Below are 11281 nucleotides of genomic sequence, written 5' to 3'. Positions count from 1 at the left end.
ACCTAAATGTACTCTGCTTAATCAGCTCTAGCTGGTTAAAGTTCTTGCAAAACAGAGGAAGGAAATGCATACACTTACATCTGCTTTGGTTTATAAGAAAGCTAAATTTTTCAGAGAATGTCTGGAATGTCAGTTATGGTACATAAACTTGCATAGAATCTTGAGAATGAATGCATTTGGAAATAATTTGGTTAAACCATTTCAGGCTTGTCTTGCTATTAATTCTATAGTACTTTGTTTCCTCTTTAATTGCCTCTAATAATTAGCCCATTGTTGGAAGAACGCCGTTTCCCTCAAAACTGTCTTGCTTATTTTTCAAAATACATAGGTGTATCAAATGCCATGGTGCACTCCACTGTGGTCTTTGGTTTCTGAAATGTATGTCATTTGCAATATTGTGAAGAGACCAAGAAGAAGAAGCCTACAATAAAATATATAAAGTGTGGAACAGCAATAAAATTGTTTTGGATTCATGGAACAATGAAAGAGAATTTAGTCGAGTGCAGTGCTTCATATCTTGTCAGAACAATGCTGCCTTTTATCAACTGGCAAACTATTTTTCAGGCGAGCATTGATTGTGTGAATGGAATTCATCAGCCGAACACGTCAAGAGCAAAGAACTCTGTCCTTGCTGCAAGGACTCTCATGACAGTTGAGAATGAATGCAAAAACAGATGACAAAATGATGATGCTTTATCAGTGGCTCTCAATCAGTGGAAAACAGCAAGGAGAAAAAGAGGAGGAGGGAGAGGGAATTGTTTATCTAAATTTTGAACTTCTATTGTGTAATTGGTTGATTAATACCTTATTGGGAAAATGGTTAGCCTAAGGGGATATGTCAATTAGACCTAAACAGGTCAGTTTCTAATTCTTAGCTGACATTTCTATGCAATCAGCAACCCATCTAAAGTATATTTTTTCAATCTTGAAGAAAAGTTAGACAGTGATGATACTAATCTCCAATACAACTGGGTTGTATTAATTTCTCTGTTTCAAAGATATATAAATATATGGGGAAGCTATGGAGATACAGAATTTTTATAAATGTCCAACGGCTGTATTTTTAAAGTTTTCAAAATGCTGTCACATAATAATGTTCCTGGCTTTAATTCTTTAAATTTTCAGGAATAACAATGCATTTTTTGATGCATGAAGACATGAAGTCTATCCTCTTATGCCATGTCAAATGGAGACCCCTTCTGAAAGTAGTTTTACTTCTGGGGTAGCATTATCTAAATTGGTATTTCTCAAACTTGGCAACTTTAAGATTTGTGGACTTGAACTTCCAGAATTCTCCAACCAGCCATGCTGGCTGGGGAACACTGGGAATTGAAGCTTTTAAAGTTGATAAGAAACACTGCCCTAAATTTTTAGGGGTCTATTGCTTTGTATGAGCAGCTGACCCAAAACAATAGAAAACTATTACTTGGTGCTAGAATAGAAGGTAAAAATTTGTGTTAGAAATGCTAATTAAAACATGGTTTTATTTTTAAAAATAAAATTCTAGTTTTAATTGTTAAATTGGTGAGAATCTGAAAGTTGGTCTACATACAAATCATGTGATCAGTTTTATTTTCATTATCCATCATTGGATAAATCATACAGTATATCAGAAAAACTAAACCTTTTCAGAATTATTAGTTGATTTAGGCCTGTCTCCAGCAATGGATAATAACCATTTCTACTCAAGTTAAAAAATAAAAGTGATAAAACAAAGATGCAAATTAAATTTTGAAAAGATAAAAATATATAAAAGCATGAATAATTATATTTCAAGAGAAGCAAAAGCAAGAAGACAAACAACTTCCAGAGCAGTTATGGATATTTTGAAAATTCAGATTTCCTAAATTTTGGTCATAATTTCAAAGAAACAGCAATCCCTATCTGCTAAACAAGATGAAGATGATGAAAAATATTGTTCATAAAAGTGCCCAAAAGATAACAAGTACAGAGGCGTTCGCAAGGGAGTTGGTGCATTGTGGAGGAGATCTGCTAATTTTCAGGATGATTATTTGATTGCTTGTGTGGAGCTATGTAGATTTTTGGCGGCAGAGATGTTTGCTTCTTTGCTGAGCAGATGGTCTGAGCTCATCACCAGGATAACAAATAGAAACATAAATTTTTCAAAGGAGGAGAATTGGGAGAGAGGCAGTTTGACTTACCTCCAGAGACTAAGCTTCAAAGGAAACCAGAACTTCACATTCTCTTGATATATAATACAGGGGGGTCCTTTTAGATTCATACTATCTAAAAGCTAAGGGGAAAACTAACTTATCCAACCTAATTTTGTCAGAAAGTAGGAATCCAAAGAGGTGCAAAATCTCTGGCAGAAAAAGAGAAGGATAATAATAAAAAATGCTGTCAGTCATCCAATATAAGGAGCTCAAGACAAAAGCAAATCAATAACTCAACAGGAACTTCTTTAGATATTTTCAAAGTTTAAAACCAGCCAGGAAACAGCTGATGAGTTAGATGACAAAGGGGTGAAAGGGGTACTTGGGGGATATGAAAGCTGCGGAGAAATGATAAGAATTATGTGCATTTGTCTGCACTATAAAAGATAAAAGATAATTATCTGAGCCAATGCTGACTTTATCTCAGAGTGAATCAGAAGAAATCAACTTCAGTAGCAGGAGGACGTCTTGAAAGACTGCCCAATAAGAAATCAGGATGTCTGCATTTGTCTTTAATTCTCCGCTCCCCTTCAAGTGGGGAGTAGAAGGGGAATTCATCAGATTTGCAGATTATACTAAACTGGGAAGGATACACCTTAGACCAGGGTTGTCAAATGCCCACGCCCGGTTTAGTGAAGGGGAATAAAGTCCTGATACATTATGTGATGCTGCTGTGATGATGTGAGTTAGACACCCCTGCCCTAGATGATAGGCTCAAGATCTAGATGGGTCCCAACTTGATCAATCTATCTAACAAAAGATCAATCTATCTAACAAAAATAGATAGATCAATCTATCTAACAAAATGAAATTTAACATAGAGAAAAGTAAGGTCTTACGCTTAGACAAGAAAACAAAAGTATAGGTACAGATTTGGTGAAACCTGACTTAATAACAGTAACTGACAATAGCAAAAACTAGTGGACAATCAATTAAATGAAGATCAGCAGCGTGTGGCAGTAGCCCAAAAATCCATGCAATTCTAGATAGCATTAATAGAGGAATTCAATCAAGATCATGAGAGGTATTACAATGCTCTATAAAGCGTTAGCAAGGCCATACATGAAATATTGCATCCAGTTTTGGTCACCACACTATAAAAAAGATTTTGAGATGTTGATTGCAGAGAAGAGCAATAAAGATGAGGAGGGGCCTAAAGGCTAAAACATGAAGAATGCTTGCAGGAACTGGGCATGGCTATTCTTGTGAAAAGAAAGACCAGGGGGTGACATAGCAGTATTTCAATATTTGAAAGACTGTCACAGAGAGGACGGGGGCAAAAAACAATGAATAGAAACTAATCAAGGACAGATTCAACTTAGAAATAAGGAACATTTTTTTCTGACAGTAAAAACAATCAATCAATGGAAAAGCTTGCCTTCAGAAGTTGTGGGTGCTTCATCACCAGAGGCTTTCAAGAAAAGACTGGACAGGCACTTGTCAGAAATGGTATAAGCTCTCCTGCTTGAGCAGGGACTTAGACTAAAAGACCAACAAGGTCCCTTCCAACTTTATAATAATGTTGTTCTGTTATGCAAATACAATAGAGACATGCACAACTGCTGAGACATTACAGCTCCACATTTGAAAGACCTACATCTCTTAAAATGTAGGTCTGGTCTGGCCCATGGAAAAAAGGCCCACTCACAAATTATGCCTAACTTCATCCCAGCTAATTGGAAATATTTCTTTTTCTACAATTCTGGATAATCCCAGGTGAACCACAAATAAATCAGTTCACATACAAAACAGCCCTAGAACACAGAAACTGATGGGAGACTACAAAGGCACAGAGCTAATTCTGCTAAATGTGGAAAACCCCATACGGAAGAATCCTCAATTGAAAAAAAAAGTATGCAATAGATTTCAAAACCCCATAGCAATAAAATCCTCCTTTGATTTACTTGTGTCATTGAAACCACTCAGCTGCTTTCTTTTCATCAGCCTTCTAGAGGCCAGGTGACAGATGACTAGACTGAGGATTTTGATAGAGTGAACTTGCATGGTATTAAATCACTCCACTTTCTCTGACTGTCAAAAAGTGCCATGAATTTCAGTTTGAAAACTTTATTTTTTTTCAGCACAGTACGGTAGTGCTTTTTTCCTACAAAAATGGCAATGTGTTAAAATGCTATTTTTGTTACAGAAGTGACAGAAGGCTGCAAGGGTTAACATCTCTAGTATGATCTGATTCATTCTGTTTTGATAAAAAGAACAAGCACATAGACACATCCCTAATGCTTTCAAAGAAAAATACATGAATCATTAGTAGTCAGGAGGTTTTGCAATCTAGAAGTGTGCAAAGAAAAAATACATTTTATAAACAAGGTGTATTGGACTAAGGTAAGTATATTGTGCAAGTAATTAAGGATGAGAAATCATAATAGGTTTCCACCCTTTCAAAAGAAATATTATTCCTACCATAATTATGGTTTTTAAATCTAAAGTCTCAAAATGTTCCACCATTATTTTATTTATTAAACTTTAAAGTCACTCATCATGCTGAAGCAGCACTGAAAATATCAAAATAAATATTTAAAAATTGAAGCACACCTTTATCTTTAGTTTCAGTTTCAGTTTCAGTTTGATTTTATTTGTAGGCCGCCCTTTTCCCTAAGGGGACTCAGGGCGGCTCACAGAAACCAGGGAGAGGGGAATACAATACAATACAATACTAAGACAACAACACATAATAAAATAATACGCAACATGCATACAACATTCGGGCGGGGTAATGGTCCTTATCCCCAGGCCTGACGGGCGAGCCAGTTCTTCAAGGCTGTGCGGAAGGCCTGGACGGTGGTGAGGGTACGGATCTCTACGGGGAGCTCGTTCCAAAGGGTCGGGGCCACTACTGAGAAGGCCCTCCTCCTTGTGGTTGCCAGCCGGCATTGGCTGGCCGATGGAATGCGGAGGAGGCCTAACCTATGAGATCTTATAGGCCGTAGGGAGGTAATTGGCAGAAGGCGGTCTCTCAAGTATCCAGATCCACTGCCATGTAGGGCTTTATGGGTGGTCAATAGCACCTTGAAGCGCATCCGGAGATCGACAGGTAGCCAGCGCAGCTCGCGGAGGATAGGTGTAATGCGGGTGAATCGGGGTGCACCCGCGATCACTCGCGCGGCCGCGTTCTGTACTAGCTGAAGTCGCCGGATGTTCCTCAAGGGCAGCCCCATGTAGAGCACATTGCAGTATTCCAGCCTAGAGATCACGAGGGCCCGAGTGACTGTTGTGAGAGCTTCCCGGTTCAGGTAGGGTCGCAACTGGCGCACCAGGCGTACCTGGGCGAATGCCCCCCTGGTCACAGCCGCTATATGGTGGTCGAATGACAGCTGTGGGTCCAGGAGGACTCCCAAGTTGCGAACCCTCTCTGAGGGGTGTAAAATTTGACCCCCCAGCCTGAGTGTTGGATTAATAGCCGAATTTTTGGGAGGAAAACACAACAGCCACTCGGTCTTTTCTGGGTTGAGCACAAGCTTGTTAATCCTCATCCAGTCCATGACGGCTTCAAGTCCCCGGTCCATTACGTCAACCGCTTCATTGATTTGGCACGGGGCGGACAGATACAATTGAGTATCGTCCGCATATTGATGGTATCTAATCCCGTGCCTACGGATGATCTCTCCCAGCGGTTTCATGTAAATGTTAAATAGTAGGGGGGATAAGACCGAACCCTGCGGCACCCCATATTTTAGGGGCCTTGGGGACGATCTCTGCCCTCCCACTAACACCGACTGCGACCTGTCCGAGAGGTAGGAGGAGAACCACCGTAACACGGTGCCTCCCACTCCCACCTCCCGCAGTCTTCGCAGAAGGATACCATGGTCGATGGTATCGAAAGCCGCTGAGAGGTCAAGGAGGACCAGGATGGAGGGATGTCCTTCATCTCTGGCTCTCCAGAGATCATCCATCAATGCGACCAAGGCGGTTTCAGTGCTGTAACCGGGTCTGAAGCCTGACTGGCTTTTAAATAAAGCCATGTATCCACCTCCCATAGACTCTGAGCTTCCTCTTCTTTTATTCCTTACTGATAACCCAGTGTAGCCCATGTATGTATTTATTCCAGAAGGAGCCCCCTTGTGGAGTACTGTGAAGCTCCACTGTGCTGTACAGTAGAAGCCATTTTAAGGCACAACAGTCTGTATCTTAACAGAACTTGAATCCAAAATGCATACTATCACTGTCAAAAGCACTGTGACTTGACACTCTAGATATAATTCAGTCCTTTTCATTTCAGTGCCCCAGGTATTTTGGAGTTATGATGGAACACACATGGACGGATGGATGGACACCCCGGGGGGTGTTAGGGGTGTCTTACCCCCACAGTATTTGTTTCCAGAAAGTAAGTCATCTGTGTACTAGTTTGGTTGAAATTGCTCGAGGAGGTCCAGAGTTATGCTGCAACATACACGCACACAGCCATATACCTTTTCCAGGTTCATCATATTACCTGTCTGTCTCATCGCATGCAAGATATTCTTCTTGAAAAATTATGTTGAGAAAAAAAACATCGTTATTAAGGTAAGTCAGCTTTTTCATATTAAAGGTGACCCAACAGTTCTCAACTTTCAGATGTCAACTGATCAAATTACAGGTAGCCTTTGAGTTTCAACAGTTTGTTTAGTGACCCTTCAAACATACAACAGCATTGACTTATGAGCATTTTATGAGCATTTTTCACACTTACGACCGTTGCAGCATCTCCATGGGCACATGATCAAAATTAAGATGCTTGGCAACCGACTCATATTTATGACCAGTGCAGTGTCCCAGGGTCATGTGATCACCTTCTGACAGGCAAAGTCAATGGGAAAGCCAGATTCACTTAGTAACCATGTTACTAACTTAACAACTGCAATGCTTCACTTAACAACTATGGCAAGAAAGATTGTAAAAGGGGGCAAAATTCACTTAATAACTGTCTCACCTGGCAACAGAAATTTTGGGGTGAACTGTGGTCATAAATCAAGGACTATATGTATTGTATCATTTTTCTAAATGTTGTCTACGGACAGGAAAAGTTTCTTCATACCACCTTTTCTCTGGTCCTCTTTATTTAATGTTATTTAACTGGAGATGTCAAAGAATGAATCCAGACTGTTTTGGTCAACCTTGAGCTTCCCTGCTGTCTTAGGGAAGGGGCCACAAACCTAATAAAGTAATCTAGACTCTGTTCCACTGAATAACATTTACTGTTGTGAGGTGTGAGATTTCTATCTCCAAGGCAATATGCTGCATAGTGATTTTTTTTTTTTTTTGGTTTGGGATCACACAGCATGTTAAAATGTGATTTAAGGCTTTTTTTTTACACAACACCAGGTCTGATAGGCATTATCACTTCTATAATGAATATCACATAACTAGCCTTTGTGTGTTTGTGTGTGTGTATTTTTGAGGTTTGCTGGCTAATAACACCACTTTTTTTTTTTGAAGTATTGTTGTTGTTAGTTGCGAAGTCACAGCCGACCTATCACGACCCCATGGACAACGTTCCTCCAGGCCTTCCTTTCCTCTACCATCCTCTGGAGTCCATTTAAGCTCACGCCTACTGCTTTGTTGATTCCATCCAGCCACCTCATTTTATAGTAACATAAAATTATATGTCAATGGAAATATAATTTAATTGAGAATGTAATGCAATAACTTTTAAGAAGGATTTGCTATTAGAATAGCAGTTATAAGGAAGAAAAACAAAGACAAAACAAGATTTACAAATATTATCACCATAGAAAAAACAATATATACAAAAATTATCACCATGTCAGTTAATACTTAGTTGGGTAACATTTAGCATGAATTATGGTCTTACAACATCTTCCCATGGAGTGAACCAAGTCTTTTAGTTCTGCAGCTGTTATAATGTAAAACCAAGATTGAACAATTGCTTCTATTAACTGGGTTTTATTGCTGGCTATATTTGGCTATAACTTTTCGTAGAATGCAGATAATTGAACAAACTTTGTTGCATTACATTCTTGATTAAATTATCTTTCCATTGATATGTATTTTTATGGTACTACTGCCAAAACAAAGTGTTATTAGCTATCATACCTCAAAAATACACTTTTCCCAAAAGGTTCCCACAATTTTGGTCACTACTGTATATATCAGTAGTGGTATTCACTTCCCTACTGGTTCGCAAATGTGAGCGTGTGCATCTGTGCATGCGTTCTGCCTTCCGCGCATGCACTTTGTCTAAAAAATGTCCTAAATGGGATGCTATAGAGCTGGGGCAGGTGGGTGGGGCCACGTGTAGTGTACGGAAATTTCACTGTGTACTAAATACAATGTGATTTATATTCAACAAGCAATATTTATAATTTCTGAACTTACACACCAAACAGAAGTTATGTAAAGAAAATTCTTCACAGACATACTTCCTCACAAATTAACTTAGAACAGAATAGTATAGATATGCCTTTGTTCCAATTTATTTACTACTGTTGAACATTCAGCCTTTGGATCAATACTAATGAAATATGATAGATGGAGCTCCTTGTTGAATGCATTTTTGTTTTGCACAGAATGACCAGATTCCAACCTACTTTGTTTTGCAATGCATTTTATTGTGACTATATTGTGAGCTGCCTAATCACTTTGGAATGAGGTGGTGTCTAAACTGAATTAAATAAATATACATATCAGCAGATTGTGCAGGGTTGTTGTTGCTGTTGTTTTGTAATTTCAAAAATATGAAATTGAAAATAGAAAAGTATAGAAACATGTACTAAATAAACAGTATTTGGAAGTGATGCCTCTCAAGATTCTTTTCTCTTTTGCAAATTAGCTGCATTTAATCTTAACATTATTAAGAAATGATCTCTTGAATTAAGCCAACTATCTGGGTTTCCACAGCATCAGATAAAATACAAGCCAGGTTCCTATTGCAGCAGAAACTAGCCAACTGCCATTTTAGTCTAACAAGCTATATGTCACTTGCTTTGGTCTGTTTAAACTTTATTTTAGGAATTAATATTGCTTTGTTCCAGTCTTAAAATATATATTTTTGAATTATATTTAACCACTAGAAGTTTTAGGATCATTCATAACCTAGTGAGTTTTAACTATTTTATTTTTCCAGTTTACAGTGCCTCTAAAATGATTCATGCAATTTGTGGATTATGCTAGCTAGCCTTATCAACGTCCTGATGTCTTAAGTTGCCTCCCAATATTGTATTAAAATTAAGGCAATAACTAATTAAGTTTATATTAACTTGTGGCCTGCTTTTTGGGTGATAACAAATTGCAAAAATTAAGATGAGGAAATATGAAAACATCGACATTTTATAGCTTTGTGCCTTGCGTAGATTTGGAGTTATTCTTTTTTTTTAATGAACTCACAATATTGAGTTATCAAAAGCATGTGTGGGTTGAGTTTGTACATTGCAATCTTGCATAAGCTTAATGGTGAGGGTTATTTGAGGGGCCACTTCTCCCCAATTTCATCTAGCAGTCCTGTTAGCAGTAGCAAGGTCCTAAAATTAGAGGGGGTCATCTGATTGGATCCAGGTGCTTCTTTTATGCTACTATACCTACCATTTCCCCCAAGATTAGGGCACGGTTCTGAAAAGGCCTGAACAGCTGGCTTGGCTATCTGGACTGGGGATCAGTTAAGAGTAGCCTTATAAATGGTTGTTCTGTTGCTGAATTGACTATGCTTGTGCATTGATTATATGGTGTTTGCATTGTTTTAATGTTTCTAACCCTGTATGGTTATTTTTACCTTTCTTTTTTTGGGTATTTTTTCATTTTGTAAGCTGCCCAGAATTACGTATGTGAGATGGCAACTATCTAAATCAAATCAATAAATTAAGTGACAGTGGCACTGGGTGCCCTGTTGGGAAGATCTAAGGCACCAGATTAAAGTAGAATTCCCTGGAGAAAATCTGTGTGGGTGCTAAGAGTTGAAATGACTTGATAGCACATCATCACTGTGGTAGAAAGTTCACTTGAATCAAAGGGATGAGAGCTTTTTCTAGAAAGGAAGACAATTCAGGAATTTAAGAGAAATAAGATCTCCCTTACAAATTTAAATACTTTGAATAGATTGTAGGTATTCCCATTTCCTTATTTCTTGAAAGACCACATTGCTTCTTACTATGATGCCAGTGCTATATTATCAAACATTGCAACATTTCCATTTTTGATCATTCAGTTTTGAACACCTTTGGCCTCTTTGCTATTAAAAATAGACTTTAAAAGAGTGTCTCTTAGCTTATTTTCTAAAAGTAAATCGGGGCAGTAAATAAAGGTTATTTTAAAAGCTTTAAAAATTCATAATCTGCATCTTTAAAAATGCTAGGGCACTGAAAATTTAAAATACACTGGTAACTGTGCAAACACATAAACAGATAAGCAATTATGCACAGGAATTGCTTTGTCTACTAAAATTTGCAATCCAGAATTGTCTAGAGACTCTTCTGGCACTAGCAGATGAGCAGCTATTTTTAAATAGAAATTACATTGGGCAGATATGTATGTCAGGGGGAAAGTAGTCATTTTACTTATGTCCCTAAAATATCATTAACAGAATGTTCTCTTTATAATATAAAAACATAATTCTATTTATAAGTAGTTAGAAATCAACACTACTTCTTTATTAGATCACCTTGTCACTACTCAATTAGACTACTATAATGTGTTCTACATAGGGTTGCCTTTAGAGGTCATTGCATTTTGTCCAAAATGCAGTGGCCTATGCATTATCAGGCATTCAGCAGTCACAACTTATTAGATCCATGCTGCATAAACCATGTTAGCTTCCAGTGCAACTTAAAGTGCTAACCTATAAAGTCCTTTATGGTTTGGCACCAAGTACCTTCAGGGCTACATTAGAATTGCTTCCACTGACTTGAACCTGCCAGGAAAAGCAAGAAGTGTGTGGTTCTCCTCTCTGAGGAGGTGTGGGCAACTGAGGCATGAAAGGGCTGATTTTATGTTAAACTAACCCTGACTCTAGCTACTTTCCAAAAGCATTTAAAATCAACTCTTCTAGACAAGGTTGGAACTTGATGCCTATCTTCTGTTTTTCTTGGACTGGATTTTCTGGTTTGTGTACTTTATGTTTTTGAGTGTTATTGGATTGTGGTTCCATTTGTGAGATCAGT

Source organism: Thamnophis sirtalis, unplaced genomic scaffold (assembly GCF_051295495.1).
Source record: "Thamnophis sirtalis isolate CommonGarterSnake01/CBP01778 unplaced genomic scaffold, rThaSir2_p1.2 scaffold_3, whole genome shotgun sequence".
Classification (NCBI taxonomy): Eukaryota; Metazoa; Chordata; class Lepidosauria; order Squamata; family Natricidae; genus Thamnophis; species Thamnophis sirtalis.
The sequence above is the reverse complement of the archived record's forward strand: the minus strand, read 5'-3'. Positions refer to the sequence as shown.